Below are 14995 nucleotides of genomic sequence, written 5' to 3'. Positions count from 1 at the left end.
TTCAAAATGACTGTTCACAATAGATGTGATATGTGCTAATGTAAAAGGTCTAGAGACTTCAGAAGTGTACAATCAGATTTAAGATCGCTGAAAATCCACCTACCTAGAATTATACTGGTAGCATTTTAGTGAATTTGTAGTTAAGCTTCCCTAACTCCCTAGCTAGACTGGGCAGAAAGTCTGGGTGTCTCTACCACACTATTACATTAAGTGGCACAGAACAGCCTAGTTACTGGCAGATTTCCAAAGAGCAGACCTATGAGCTTCTGCTAGAGGTTGCCTCACAGAGTCAGACTTTGCTTGGACCCTTCTCCATCTGATGCAGTAATTGATGTCTGGGCAAGGAATTCACCGGAGAGGGCAGAGTTAAGAGATGCCAGCTGGATGGGGCGCCTGGGTGGCGCAGTCGGTTGAGCATCCGACTTCAGCCAGGTCACGATCTCGCGGTCTGTGAGTTCGAGCCCCGCGTCAGGCTCTGGGTTGATGGCTCAGAGCCTGGAGCCTGTTTCCGATTCTGTGTCTCCCTCTCTCTCTGCCCCTCCCCCGTTCATGCTCTGTCTCTCTCTGTCTCTCTCTGTCCCAAAAATAAATAAACATTGAAAAAAAAAATTAAAGAGATGCCAGCTGGAAGTATGATGGGAAAGGAGCAGAGGGAGAACAGGACTGTTCTTAGTACACAAAGGAACCTGTGTAGCCTCCCATTCAGAGGGCAGCTTCATCCCTTCTCTAAATGTACTCTCTATGGGGCACCTGGCTAGCCCAGTCGTGGAGCCTGGGACTCTTAATCTCGGGGTCATGAGTTTGAGCCCCATGTCGGTTGTGGAGCCTACTTAAAAAATAATATAAACAACCAACCAAACAAACAATTGACCCAACAAACCCAATTTCTTCTTTTCACTACTTCCCCCTTGGATGCTAAGTGGCTTCCTCTCTCAGGGTCTTTGTGAAGTGAGGATCTGTGCCAACAACAGAAGAGAAGCCCTATTTAAAAAAAAATTATAGGTGGGGGGCACCTGGGTGGGTCAGTCAGTTAAGCATCTGACTCTTGATTTTCCCTCAGGTCATGATCTCCTGGTTTGTGAGATTGAGCTCCACGTTGGGCTCTGTGCTGGCAGCACGGAGCCTGCTCGGGATTCTCTCTCTCCCTCTGTCTCTCTCTGCCTCTCCCCTACTCGTGTTGTCTCTGTCTTTCTCAAAATAAATAAACTTAAAATATATATATCTGGATGGGGAAAGGCACTCCTTCCCTCTGCCCCCTGCTGGAAATTTCAGGCCTGTACTTGACCCTCAAGTGCGATCCTCAGTTCTCCTGGTGACTAGGTTGTTTTTTTGGAGCCTAGGTTCCAACCACAGATGGGAGACATTCGCCATGAGAAAAAATGTAGCTGTGTGTATTCTTTCCTGAAAGAAAAAGCATTCCCGTTAAACCAGCCGATACAGGTACCCAAGCAGCAACAGTCCTTTTGGAAGAGGCACTAACTTGTTGGAAATGACCAAGTCATTGTTGCTGGTTGTGGAGGTGATGGTAATGAGCACACAGCCAGAGCTCCCAATGACTTAAAGCCTGACCAGGACCAAGAACTGTGCCCAGCATTTCATCTGTCTCCATCTTCTCAAAAACCCTATGGGATAAGTAACTACTCTCACCTCCATTTTCACAGAAGAGATTGATTATTCCAGCATTCATCATCATAGCTGACGCTACACCTTGTTTCTGTCACCATCTTCATGCTAGCTGTTCACACACCGAAACTTTAGCTTCTCTAGGGGCCATTTTGTTGCCCATAGCCTCACATGGCACCTTAAAATTATTCCAGCAGCCGTCGTCATGCCTCTCGTGTTACATCGAACCTTCACCTTATTGCTGCCTTTCTCATCATGTTTGCTATTTCCCACCGAAGTTTATTATTTAGGAGTCTTATTCAGGAGTCAACACTATGTGGTTGCCTCACCCTGAAACAATCTTATCGTGGCAGTCATCTTTGTTCTTGGCCCACACTGCCATATGACCCTTTGAAGTAGCTGTCTTCATACCTAATGTCTCACACTGAACAATTGCCTTACTTCAGCCTTCATCATCATGCTGTGGTCATGCGTACAACTTCAGCTTAATCTGGTGGTCATTCACCTAGTTATTATCTGACACAAAGCTGATTCAACTCCAGTGGTCCTCTCCATCTTCAGGCCGATTGTCTCACCTGCATGTCGTCCTTATTCAAAGACATCTTCTTGGTAGTTGTGCCATACTGAATCTTGACCTAGTCCATCAGTAATATTCTAGATTGTGGACACACCTCAAATCAAACCTTATTCCAGTGACGTTAATGGTTGTTGGGTCACACTGAACTCCAGCCGTTCTCCACCAGTACTCTTCTTGCTTGTGTTGGCTTGGTGAACCCTAACTGTATCTCGGCTCTCATCTTCATCCTGGTTGCCGCTCACTGAACCTCAAAGGTATTCCAGTGTCCTCTTGATGCTTTTGTTGCAGACTGTTTATTCACTTTACTCCAGCGATCAACTGAATGCTTGATATCACCAAGCCAACACAAGCAAGAAGAGTACTGGTGGAGAACCTTGTATCATACTGAATCTTCCCCTTGTTCCAGCAGTCCCCATCGTGTTGGTTGTCTCATAAGGATCTTTAATCTAATTCCTATGGCCACCACTACACTTGTTGTCCCGCACTCAAGCATAATCTTATTCAAGCAATCATGACCCTGACACTGTTCAATCTTATGACACTTACCCCAGTGGTCATCTTCAGGTCTGTGGACTCCCACCGAACAACAGCCTGATGGTGGGGGGGGGGGGGGGTCAGCTTCATGTTTGATGCCTCACAATCAACCTTATCCGTCTTCCAGTGGTCCTTTTCGTAACTGTAGTCTCACACCAAACATGTCCTTACTCCAGAGGATCTTTGCATTTGTTTTCTTAGACTGAACCCTAACGTTTTTCCAGTAGGCATTTTATGCTTGTTGCCTCACACTGAAGCTTAAACACTTTTGTAATTCACCCACTTGTTTATTGTTGCACACTGAACCTTGCCCTGATTCCAGCAGATGTCTTCAGACAAATTGCCACATGTGGAGCACTAATGATATTTCAGGTTTGTCATCTCGTTCTGACCTTCTGTTATAACTGTCGTCAACATGCCTGAGCATCGTGCTGAACCTTCATTCCAGCAGTAATCAAATCAGCATGCTCATTCCTCACATTGACTGTAACTTTATTCCAACACCCAATTCCTAGCTTTGTATTCATTTTAAGCATAGCTTATGTATTACTCGAATTCTTTTTTCTAGTTCCAGAACTCTTTTTTTTTTTTTTAATGGTTACTTACTTATTTTGAGAGCGAGAGCGCGCATGCAAGTGAGCATATGGGCAGAGAGAGAGGAGAGCGAGAATCCTAAGCAGGCTCCCAAGCTGATAGCGAGGAGCCAGACGAGGGGCCTGACCTCATGACCTGAACCAAAACCAAGAGTCAGACGTTTAGCTGACTGAGCCACCCAGGCACGCCAAGAACTCTATCTCTCTTTATTTTTAATTGAAGTCTAGTTGACATACACTGTTACGTTAGTTTCAGGTGTACAACATAATGATTGGACAAGTCTATACATCCCGCTGCGCTCACCGCAAGGGTAGCTCCCATCTGTCCCCATGAAGCGCTATTACAATATCACTGACTACGTTCCCTATGCTGTACCTTCCATGCATATCACATTCATCCCATAACGGGAAACCTGGGCCTCTCATCCCAGCTTTTCGTTGCGCACTTGGAATCACCTTAATTCAGGGGATGTCTCTACCGTCACCAACTCACGCTGAACATTAACCTTGTTCCAGTCGCCACTCTTCACACTGTTGTCGCACTCTGATCCTTAACCGTAATCTCTCAGCCATTTTCTTGGTTGCTGTGTCACACTGAATGTTATCCTATGCCTGCAGTGACCTTCCAGCTTGCGGTCACGCTCAAAGCCTTTGCCTTACTCCAGCCGTCAAGTTCATGGTTGTTGTGTCACACTAAACTTTATTCCCCCAGTGATCTTCTTCCTTGTTGTTGCACACCAAACCCAACCTCACCCACCAGTCAGCTTGGATGCTCTTCGTCTCACACCGAGGAACAAACTCCCTGTGGCATTTGTCATCATCCTCGTGTTAAACTGAAACAATCCTTTTCTGAGAGGCCATCTAATTGCTTAAGCTGCCCGGTGAACCTTAACTTCATTCCTACAGACACCTTCCGGGTTGTTCTTCACACCGAGGACAGCCTTATTTCAGCACTCATCGTACTGAACTTGGTGTCTCGTACTGAACCATAACCTTTTCCCAGTGAGAGTTGCCTGCTTTTTGTAGTACGATGAACAAACGGTCATCCTCATGCTTCTGCTTTCAACCTGAATCTTAATTTCACTCCAGTGGTCACCTGCAGAAGTAATGCTGCACCTTCTGACTAGTCCACCAGTCAGGTCTCTAAGCCTGGTATCAAACACTGAACTCTCACCTTCTTTCAAATGCCATCTATACTTGCTGTCTCGCTCTGAACATTAACATACTTACGGAAGTCATTTTAAAAAGTAAATGTCGATGCATTTGTTTGGTGCTAAACGTTTAAAACAAAACAATCTCCTGAATTGTTATAGTTTAAAAATAAAATTTTCCAGGGCACCTGGGTGGCTCAGTCGGTTAAGCAACTGACTTCGACTCAGGTCATGATCTCAAGGTTCGTGGGTTCAAGCCCCGCATCGGGCTCTGCGCTGACAGTTTCTCTGTTCCTCCCCTGCTTGTTCTCTGTCTCTTTCTGTCTCTCAAAAATAAATAAACGTTAAAAAAATTTTTTTTAATAAAAATAAAATTTTCCAGTGTGCCTGGGTGGCTCAGTCCGTTAAGCATCCGACATTTGGTTTTGGCTCAGGTCATGATCTCACAGTTCGTGAGTTCCAGCCCCACATCAGGCTCTGCACTGGCAACATGGAACCTGCTTGGGATTCTCTCTCTCTCCCTTTCTGTCTGCCCCTCCTCTGCTCTCTCTCTCTCTTGCTCTCTCAAAATAAAAAATAAACTTAAAAAAAACCAAATTTTTCCATTCTCTTTTAGAAAAAAAACTGTAGCACAAATCAACTCAGTGAAAACAGAATTACATTTAAAATACATTTAGAGGGGCGCCTGGGTGGCGCAGTCGGTTAAGCGTCCGACTTCAGCCAGGTCACGATCTCGCGGTCCGTGAGTTTGAGCCCCGCGTCAGGCTCTGGGCTGATGGCTCAGAGCCTGGAGCCTGTTTCCGATTCTGTGTCTCCCTCTCTCTCTGCCCCTCCCCCGTTCATACTCTGTCTCTCTCTGTCCCAAAAATAAATAAACGTTGAAAAAAAAAATTTTAAAAAAAAATAAAAAAAAAATAAAATACATTTAGAAAGCAGGGGTGCCTGGCTGGCTCAGTTGATAGAGCATGCAACTCTTGATGTCAGGGTTGTAAGTTCAAACGCCACATTGGGTGTAGAGATTATTTAAAAACAAAATCTTAAAAAAATGTTTTTTAACTTTAAAATTTTTTAATTTAAATCTGAGTTAGTTAACACATAGTGTAATAATGATTTCAGGAATAGAATTTAGTGATTCATCACTTACATAGAACACCCAGTGCTCACCCCAACAAGTGCCCTCCTTAATGCCCGTCGCCCATGTAGCCCATCACCCCACCCAACACCTCACCAGCAACCCCCAGTTTGTTGTGTGCATTTAAAAGTCTCTTATGGTTTGTCTCTCTGTTTTTTGCTTCACTTCCTCTATGTTCACCTGTTTGTTTCTTAAATTCCACACATGAGTGGAATCATCTGATATTTTCTCTGACTGACTTACTTTGCTCAGTTAGCATAATACAGTCCAGTTCCATCGACATTGTTGGAAATGCCAAGATTTCATTCTTTTTGATCACCGAGTAATATTCCATTGTATATGTATGCCACATCTTCTTTATCCATTCATCAGTCGATGGACATTTGGGCTCTTTCCATGCTTTGACTACTGTGGATAGTGCTGCTATAAACATTGGGATGCATGTCCCCCTTCGAATCAGCATTTTTATATCCTTTGGATAAATACCTAATAGTGCAATTGCTGAATCATAGGGTAGTTCTATTTTTAATTTTTTGAGGAACCTCCATACTGTTTTCCGGAGTGGCTGCACCAGCTTGCATTCCCACCAACAATGCAAAAGGGTTCCCCTTTCTCCGCATCCTCACCAACATCTGTTGTTGCCTGAGTTGTTAATGTTAGCCATTCTGACAGGTTGAGGAGGTATCTCAATGTGGTTTTGATTTGTATTTCCCTGATGATAAGTGACGTTGAGCATCTTTTCATGTGTCTGTTAGCCATCTGGAGGTCTTCTTTGGAAAAGTGTCTATTCATGTCTTCTGCCCATTTCTTCACGGGATTATTTGTTCTTTGGGTGTTGAGTTTGGTAAGTTCTTTATAGATTTTGGATACTAACCCTTTATTGAATATGTCATTTGCAAATATCTTCTCCCATTCTGTCGGTTGCCTTTTAGTTTTGCTGATTGTTTCCTTCACTGTGCAGAAGCTTTTCATGTTGATGAGGTCCCAAAAGTTCATTTTTGCTTTTGTTTCCCTTGCCTCCAAAGACATGTCAAGAAGTTGCTGCAGCTGAGGTCAAAGAGGTTGTTGCCTGTTTTCTCCTCTGGGATTTTGATGGCCTCCTGTCTTACGTTTAAGTCCTTCATCCATTTTGAGTTTATTTCTGTGGATGGTGTAAGAAAGTGGTCCAGGTTCATTCTTCTGCATGTTGCTGTCCAGTTTTCCCACTACCATTTGCCGAAGAGACTGTCTTTTTTTCCATTGGATACTCTTTCCTGTTTTGTCGAAGATTAGTTGGTCATACGTTGGTAGGTCCATTTCTGAGTTCTCTGTTCAGTTCCATTGATCTATGTGTCTGTTTTTGTGTCAGTACCATATTGTCTTGATGATTAGAGCTTTGTAATACAGCTTGAAGTCCAGAATTGTGATGCATCCAGCTTTGGTTTTCTTGTTCAACATTACCTTGGCTATTCAAGGTCTTTACTTGTTCCATACAAATTTTAGAATTGTTTGTTCTTGCTCTGTGAAGAATGCTAGTGTTATTTTGATAGGGATTGCATTGAATATGTAGATTGCTTTGGGTAGTATCAACATTTTAAATATTCATTCTTTCAATCCATGAGCATGGAATGTTTTTCCATTTTTTGTGTGTGTCTTCTTCACTTTCTTTCATAAACTTTCTATAATTTTCAGTGTATATATTTGTCACCTCTTTGGTTAGGTTTATTCCTAGGTATTCTACGTTTTTTGGTGCAATTGTAAATGGGATCGACTCCTTGATTTCTCTTTCTTCTGCTTCATTATTAGTGTATAGAAATGCAACTGATTTCTGTACATTGATTTTATATCCTGCAACTTTGCTGAATTCATGTATCAGTTCTAGCAGTTTTTTTGTGGAGTCTTTTGGGTTTTCCACATAGTGTATCATGTTATCTGCAAAGAGTGGAAGTTTGACTTCTTCCTTGCCGATGTGGATGCCTTTTACTTCTTTTTGTTGTCTGATTGCTGAAGCCAGGACTTTCGACACTATGTTAAACAACAGTGGTGAGGGTGGACATCCTTGTCATGTTCCTGACCTTAGGGGGGAAAGCTCTCAGGTTTTCCCCATTGAGGATGATATTAGCCATGGGTCTTTCATATATGGCTTTTATGATGTTGAGGGGTGTTTCTTCCATCCCTACTTTCTTAAGGGTTTTTAATCAAGAAAGGATGCTGTATTTTGTCAAATGCTTTCTCTGCATCTATTGAGAGGATTATGTGGTTCTTATCCTTTCATTTATTAATGTGATGTATCACATCGATTGACTTGCACATATTGAACCAGCCCTGCATCCCAGGTATAAATCCCACTTGATTGTGGTGAATAATTCTCTTAATGTATTGTTGGATCTGGTTTGCTGTATCTTGTTGAGAATTTTTGCATCCGTGTTCATCAGGGAAATTGGTCTATAGTTCTCCTTTTTAGTGGGGTCTTTGTCTGGTTTTGGAATCAAGGTAATGCTGGCCTTGTAGAATGAGTTTGGAAGTTTTCCCTCCCATTCTATTTTTTGGAACAGCTTCAAAAGAATAGGTGTTTACTCTTCTTTAAATGTTTGGTAGGATTCCTCTGGAAAGCCATGTGGCCCTGGACTCTTGTTTGTTGGGAGTTAAAAACAACATATGAAAATATATAATAAAATATAATATAAACAAAAACATAAATATATATATATATATATATTTAGAAAACAAACATACTCATAGTAGGTTAGTAAGTATGATATGTAATTGCTGGTAACAAAACCCAACACAAATAAAACACAAACACAAACATTTGCATTTTATTGTGTTTGCATGCATCATAAAAAATAAAAACATGTTTTAAACTTTTCCAGGAGATGAATATAAACATATAAACAGACTATTTTCTTACATCATACATGAGAATAAACTCAAAATGGATTAAATACCTAAATGTGAGACCTGAAACCATAAAACTCCTAAAAGAAAACATAGGCAGTTATTTCTGGGACATCAGCCTTAGCAATATATTTATGGATCTGTCTCCCTGGGCAAGGGAAACAAAAGCGAACATAAACTACTGGGACTACACCAAAATAAAAAGCTTCTGCACAGCAAAGGAAACCATCAACAAAACAACAAGGCAGCATACTAAATGGGAGAAGATATTTGCAAATGATATATCTGATGAGGAGCTAATATCTAAAAATATACAGAACTTATACAACTCAACACCAAAAAACCAGTCTGATTAAAAAATGGGCAGGAGGCTTAAATAGACATTTTCCCAAAGAAGACATACAGATGGCTGTACATAGACACGTGAAAAGATGCTCAGCATCACTAATCATCAGGGAAATGTAAATAAAAACCATGATGAGATTTCATCTCCCACCAGTCAGAATGGTTAGTATCAAAAAGACAAGAAATAACAAGTGTTGGTGAGGATGTGGAGAACAGAAAACCCTGGTACGCTATTGGTGGGAACGTAAATTGATACAGCCACTGTGGAAAACAGTGTGGAGGTTCCTCAAAAAAATTAAACATAGAAATAGCATATGATTCAGTAATTCCACTACTGGTTATTCATCCAAAGAAAACAAAAACACTAATTCAAAAAGATATATACACCCCTATGTTTAATGCAGCATTGTCTACACTAGCCAAGTTATGGAAGCAGCCCAAGTGTCCACCAACAGATGAATGGATAAAGATCTCTCTCTCTCTCTCTCTCTCTCTGTCTCTCTCTGTCTCTCTCTCTCACATACACACACACACACACTGGAATATTACCCAGCCATAAAAAAGAATGCTATCTTGCCATTTGTGACAACATGGATGAACCTATAGGGAATTCTGCTAAGTGAAATAAGTCAGACAAAGACAAAATACCATATGATTTTTAGACAAAATATCACATGATTTGCACTTACATGTGGGATCTAAAATGAACAAACAAAAACAGACTCTTAAATACAGAGAATAAACTGGTGGTTGCCAGAAGAATGGAAGATGGGAAGATGGGCAAAATAGATAACAGGGAATAAGAGATACAAATGTACAGTTATAAAAAAAATAAGTCATGTAGATGAAAAGTACAGCATAAAGAATATAGTCAATAGTATATTGTAATATAACGTTGTTCGGGGACTACACTTACGGTGAGCACTGAATATTGTATAGAATTGTTGACTATGTTGTACACCTGAAACTAATATAACATTCTATGTCAATTATACTTTGATATTAAAAATACATATAAATAGAAAAAACTGTCCCTTGTTTCTTTTTGCCGCAAACTTTCTTCTGTATTCAGTGATAAAACTTTTTACTTTTCAAAAGCGTATGACAGCTCTCAGTATGAAGTTCTCACCGTAACATTCACATTTCATTTTACGATATACATAGCTGGCATTCATGATGCGTTTTTAAACGGAATAATTTGGGCGCCTGGGTGGCGCAGTCGGTTAAGCGTCCGACTTCAGCCAGGTCACGATCTCGCGGTCCGTGAGTTCGAGCCCCGCGTCAGGCCCTGGGCTGATGGCTCAGAGCCTGGAGCCTGCTTCCGATTCTGTGTCTCCCTCTCTCTCTGCCCCTCCCCCTCCCCCGTTCATGCTCTGTCTCTCTCTGTCCCAAAAATAAATAAACGTTAAAAAAAAAAAAATTAAACGGAATAATTTAACGTCAAACCCGGGATGCAGCCATGTAACCAGAGAAGACGTACAGCCAGGAATGTACCACATCAGACTGTGCATGCATGCAATGCTGTGGTGTCTCACTTGCTCCCTGCTCACACACAGTTGGGCCTGAAGGTAACTGCACGCTAGACTCATAGCTTAGGAGCCGTGTCCAGTGCCTGATCCTGCTACAGAAATGCGAGCTGAAGCAGGGCTTGAATTTTGACCAGTCTGAATCTGCATATGAGCAGATTCATTCTCTGCCACCAGAATCTGTTCCACAGAATGTTCCATCCCGCTGAGAGTCAATGATTTCCACGATCACTTGTTTTAATAGAATTTATCCTGCCACCTTTGCCCATTACTAAGCCGTTTGCAATCAATGCTTTGCTCCTTCCCCGTTTCATTCCTCAATTATCCAGTGCGATGTGATTTCTGTAAAGGACCTGGTCACTGAGTGTAAACAGAGGAGGCAGAGATGAGAGCCCACTGCCCCTTGGGAAGGGTGCTCAGGCCCCCAAGTCAGCTCTAAGGCGCAGGCGCACTTCTCCCCCCCCCCCCCCACCACCTCCACACCAACCGAGACTGGTAGCAGTCCTTTTTTAAAAAAAAAAAAATTAATGTTTATTTATTTAGGACAGGTAGAGGCAGAGCACGAGAGGGGGAGGGGCAGAGAGAGAGAGGGAGACACAGAATCGGAAGCAGGCTCCAGGCTCCGAGCTGTGAGCACAGAGCCCAATGCGGGGCTCTAACTCACAGACCGCGAGAGCATGACCTGAGCTGAAGTCGGTCGCTTAACCGACTGAGCCACCCAGGCGCCCCTTATCTCACTTTGAACGTAAACTTATTCCCAGGTCTGCTTCGTGCCACGTCTTATAGTGAAACTTACCCTTTCCAGGCTAGAATCCTAATGGGCACCTGTAGACAACACTGGGTGCCCAGCACTCTCCCAGGCCAGGTGTCCAGGCTGGCAGCCTGACCCTACTATTCCTGAATGCCTAAGAAGGCATATACCTGCACGCTGCCTCAAGGAAGAGGCTCCAAACGGCATATGCTTGATATCGGGAGAATTACTAAGTCCCTGAATCACATAGAGATCCAATCAAGTATACTTATCCCAGGAACCACTCCTTAGGCCATGACCAAGAAGCAGACTACCTCTGTACAAGTTTATGTGATGTGGTTTCAAATCAAAAGTAAGACACTCAAATGCTACAAGCCCGCTTGAAACCATGGATCGTTTACTCCTTGAGGGAACTAGGTCATCACATTATCAGGTACAGAGAAGAAAGGGAAACCTGAATGGCTTTTGTAAAGTGAAATGCAGAGGGCTCCCCGAGGCTTCAGAGATAAAGTTCTGGTAAGCAACACCCCTTCGAGGCAATGGAAGTGCCCCTGTGAGAAAACCAAAATGGCAAATGGGTTCAGACTACCAACAGCCAACGGCTTTTAGCAGAGAAAAAAGGAGAGAGCCGTTTTCTTGAGGACAAACCCACTTCTCCATACTAAAGATGTTCAAAAACTAAACCCTGTAGCAACATGCACCTTTGCTATGAGCAAATGACTTGTACTAAGAGGCTTTCTGGCATCACGTGGAAGAATTGACTTTCAGTCCCACCTTTACCAATAGGGGTGACCCCTCCCTTGTGTATGGGGTAAGGTCTTGGTACGGCTGTATTAATCCAACAACTCGTTGATGTTTTTTAATCCCAGGGGACTTTGAAAAGGTAAGTCAGACTGTAGGGGCATGAGAAAGTTAAGACACGCCCTCTAAGGGGAAAAACCAGATTCCAAAGTTTGGAGACACTATTGCCAGAACTCAGTGCATCAAGGAGATCAGAATGGAACTTGAAGATTGAGGTGGCTAGAAGGAGCATCCTGGTTTGGACTTACCACTCGCACGGAAGGTGTCGTGGACACAACAGAGAGATTTATTCAACTTCTTGTAGTTCTTCGGCAGCTGGAGTGGTTGAAGGATAAGGTGGAAGTCGTATTCGGAGGGGTGGTTAGGTTTCTCTATTTCACCGTTTTGTCTTCTCTAGACGCTTGAGCTCTGGGTCAGCTTAGGTGGGAGTCAGAGCGGGGGCTTTGGTGAAACTAAGAGAACAGGAATTTTGTTTTGAAAGGCAGTAGGACAAGGGGAGTAGTTTAAGGAATATGGAAAAGCCTGGAATGAGGTACAGAGTATTATTCATCCTGGACTTTCTTCCACGGCATGTAGCACTTCAAAATGCAAGCCATGTTGAAAGGTGAGGACAGTGGTAGGAGTGTCCAGGAGAGTGAGGGTCACGGATGGAATCCGCCATGGCCCTGTTGAAAGGAAATTCTGAGTGCCGCGGTGACCGCGTACATTCAACACAAACTACTCATATTGTCCATTTCGAATAAAAATCTCGAGAAATTCTTCAGTGACTCAGTAGTTCTGTATCTTTTGAACGTAAACTGGTTTTCTAGTATATGAATCAGGTTTCCAGGTAATCCTTGGAGATAAAATTTCGGTGTTGAAAATCAGCGTTTCACGTGTATCAGGGATCGTGATGGGTTCCGCTCACCCAGAGGAAAGATGAGTATTTTCGTTATCTTTGGATCCTCAAAAAATGTGAACTTAGGCCTTGCTAGACCTCTGAGAAGTCCCGTCTGGCAAACCAAGATGGAAAAGCTGAATAGAGAATAACTTATCCATCATCACACCGGTGAGAAAAGAATCTACGACCACCCTTCAGTCCCAGTAGTTAAAATTCCAGAACTCGGGGCTGGCGAGGGGGAGTGGGGGGGAAGGAAGGGGCGGAGTACGCTGATTAATGCTAAGGAGAGGCTAGGAGGTGAGCTGTCTGCACGTGTGTTCCACATCTGTTACAGAGGGACTAGAAGAGAAGCTGGGGCTGCCCAGGGCTTAAGTGTGAGCTTTGGTTATGTACGAGATTATTCAGCCCATATCCCTAGGCCAGAAATGACAGCAGGCTTCACAACCTGCCAGTGAGCCACTAGGGGCTGATTCACCTGTGTGTCCCGATTGCCTGGACTTGAACCTGGGTAGCCTCGTCGGCACACTCTGAAGCAATCCCCGCTGATTCAGCAGGGCCACAGTCGCAAACACCTCAAGGCATCCAGTGCAGGCTCTCTGCTTTCAGGGGGATAGACCACTATGGAATGCTCAGATTCTCGGCTGGGTATGGAGACTCTAGGTCTCTCCTAGGTCATTTGGCCTCCTGCTTGTACTGCCGGCCTTGACAGCTGGGCAGCTATCAACAACTGCTATATAACACCCAGAACGTATTCCCAAAAACACTTCTTACCGAGGGAGCAAGGAGTGCAAAAATGAAGGGAGGCAGAATGAGGAGGAAACCAATCTCTTCTGTCTCACTGCTCCCTTCACAAACACCAAGACGCCCCTAAAGACATTAAAGTAATGGAGAGGTCCGAGACTGTATTCTAAATGTGTGCCTTACATCCAGGATCCTTATTGTCTAGGGCTTTGGGATACCTCCCAAATTTTACCAAACAGAAGCTTAAATGTTTTAAAAGCCTAAAATGAACTTTAAAAGCAGAGATAGAATGACCCTCATTTTCTAGTCTCAATGGGGCAAAACCAAAAGTTAAAAGGAAAACTGCAGTATCGTCTAGCTTTGGATCAAGGGGAATTGTAACGAAAACTGCAGTAACAAACAATTTTGAAATCATCAGTCGTAACAATGGGATGATTAATTCAACATGTCAACTTGACTGGACTAAGGGATGCCTGGATAGCTGGCAAAACATCACTTCTGGGCCTGTCCATGAGGGTGTTACCAGAAGAGATCCACATTTGACACAGTGACTGAGTAAAGCGTTCTGCGCTCACCAAGCGCATGGACAAGCATCCAATCTTGAGGGCCTGAATAGAACAAACAGGTGAAGAAGAGTGAATTCCCTTGCTCTGTTCTTGAGCTAGGATGTCCATCTTTTCTTGCTCTTGACCATTAAAAGCTTCTGCTTCTCCGATTCTCGGACTCTGGGACTTACACCTGCAACCCCCCGGTTCCCAGGCCTTCCACTTAGGACTGGGAGTTACACCATCGGCTCCCCTGGTTCTTACGTGTTCCAACCCGGGCTGAATTATACCACCAGCCTTCCTGCCTCTCCAGCTGGCAGATAGATTATGGGACTTCCCAATCTTCATAACTGCATGAGCCAATTCCTATAATCTCTCTCTCTCTCTTTCTTTATATATATATATATATATATATATATATATATATATATATATAATCGGTTGTTTCTCTAGAAAATCCTAATGCACACATTATATATAAAACTATAGAATGTGACTAGGACTAAAACCATATTTAGAGGAAAATCAACAACTGAAATGTTTTTTATAATTAAACAGCAAAGAATTAAAAGACAGTATCCTGGGGCACCTGGGTGGCTCAGGCAGTTAAGTGTCTGACTCTTGATTTTGGCTCAGGTCATGATCTCATGGTTCATGGGCCCGAGCCCTGCATTGGACTCTGCACTGACAGTGTGGAGCCTGCTTGGGCTTCTCTCTCTCTCTCTCTCTCTCTCTCTCTCTCTCTGCCCCTCCCCCACTTGCACTCTCCCAAAAATAAACACATAAACAAATGAATGAATGAATGAATGAATGACATATCCTGAATATTTATTGAAAGCTTATCCTGTGTAAGGCCTGAACAATACATCTCTCATTTAATCTTCTTAGCACTGCTGAGATGGGTACTGGTTTTTGCCCT

The sequence above is a fragment of the Leopardus geoffroyi genome, chromosome X, assembly GCF_018350155.1.
Source record: "Leopardus geoffroyi isolate Oge1 chromosome X, O.geoffroyi_Oge1_pat1.0, whole genome shotgun sequence".
Taxonomy (NCBI): domain Eukaryota; kingdom Metazoa; phylum Chordata; class Mammalia; order Carnivora; family Felidae; genus Leopardus; species Leopardus geoffroyi.
The sequence above is the reverse complement of the archived record's forward strand: the minus strand, read 5'-3'. Positions refer to the sequence as shown.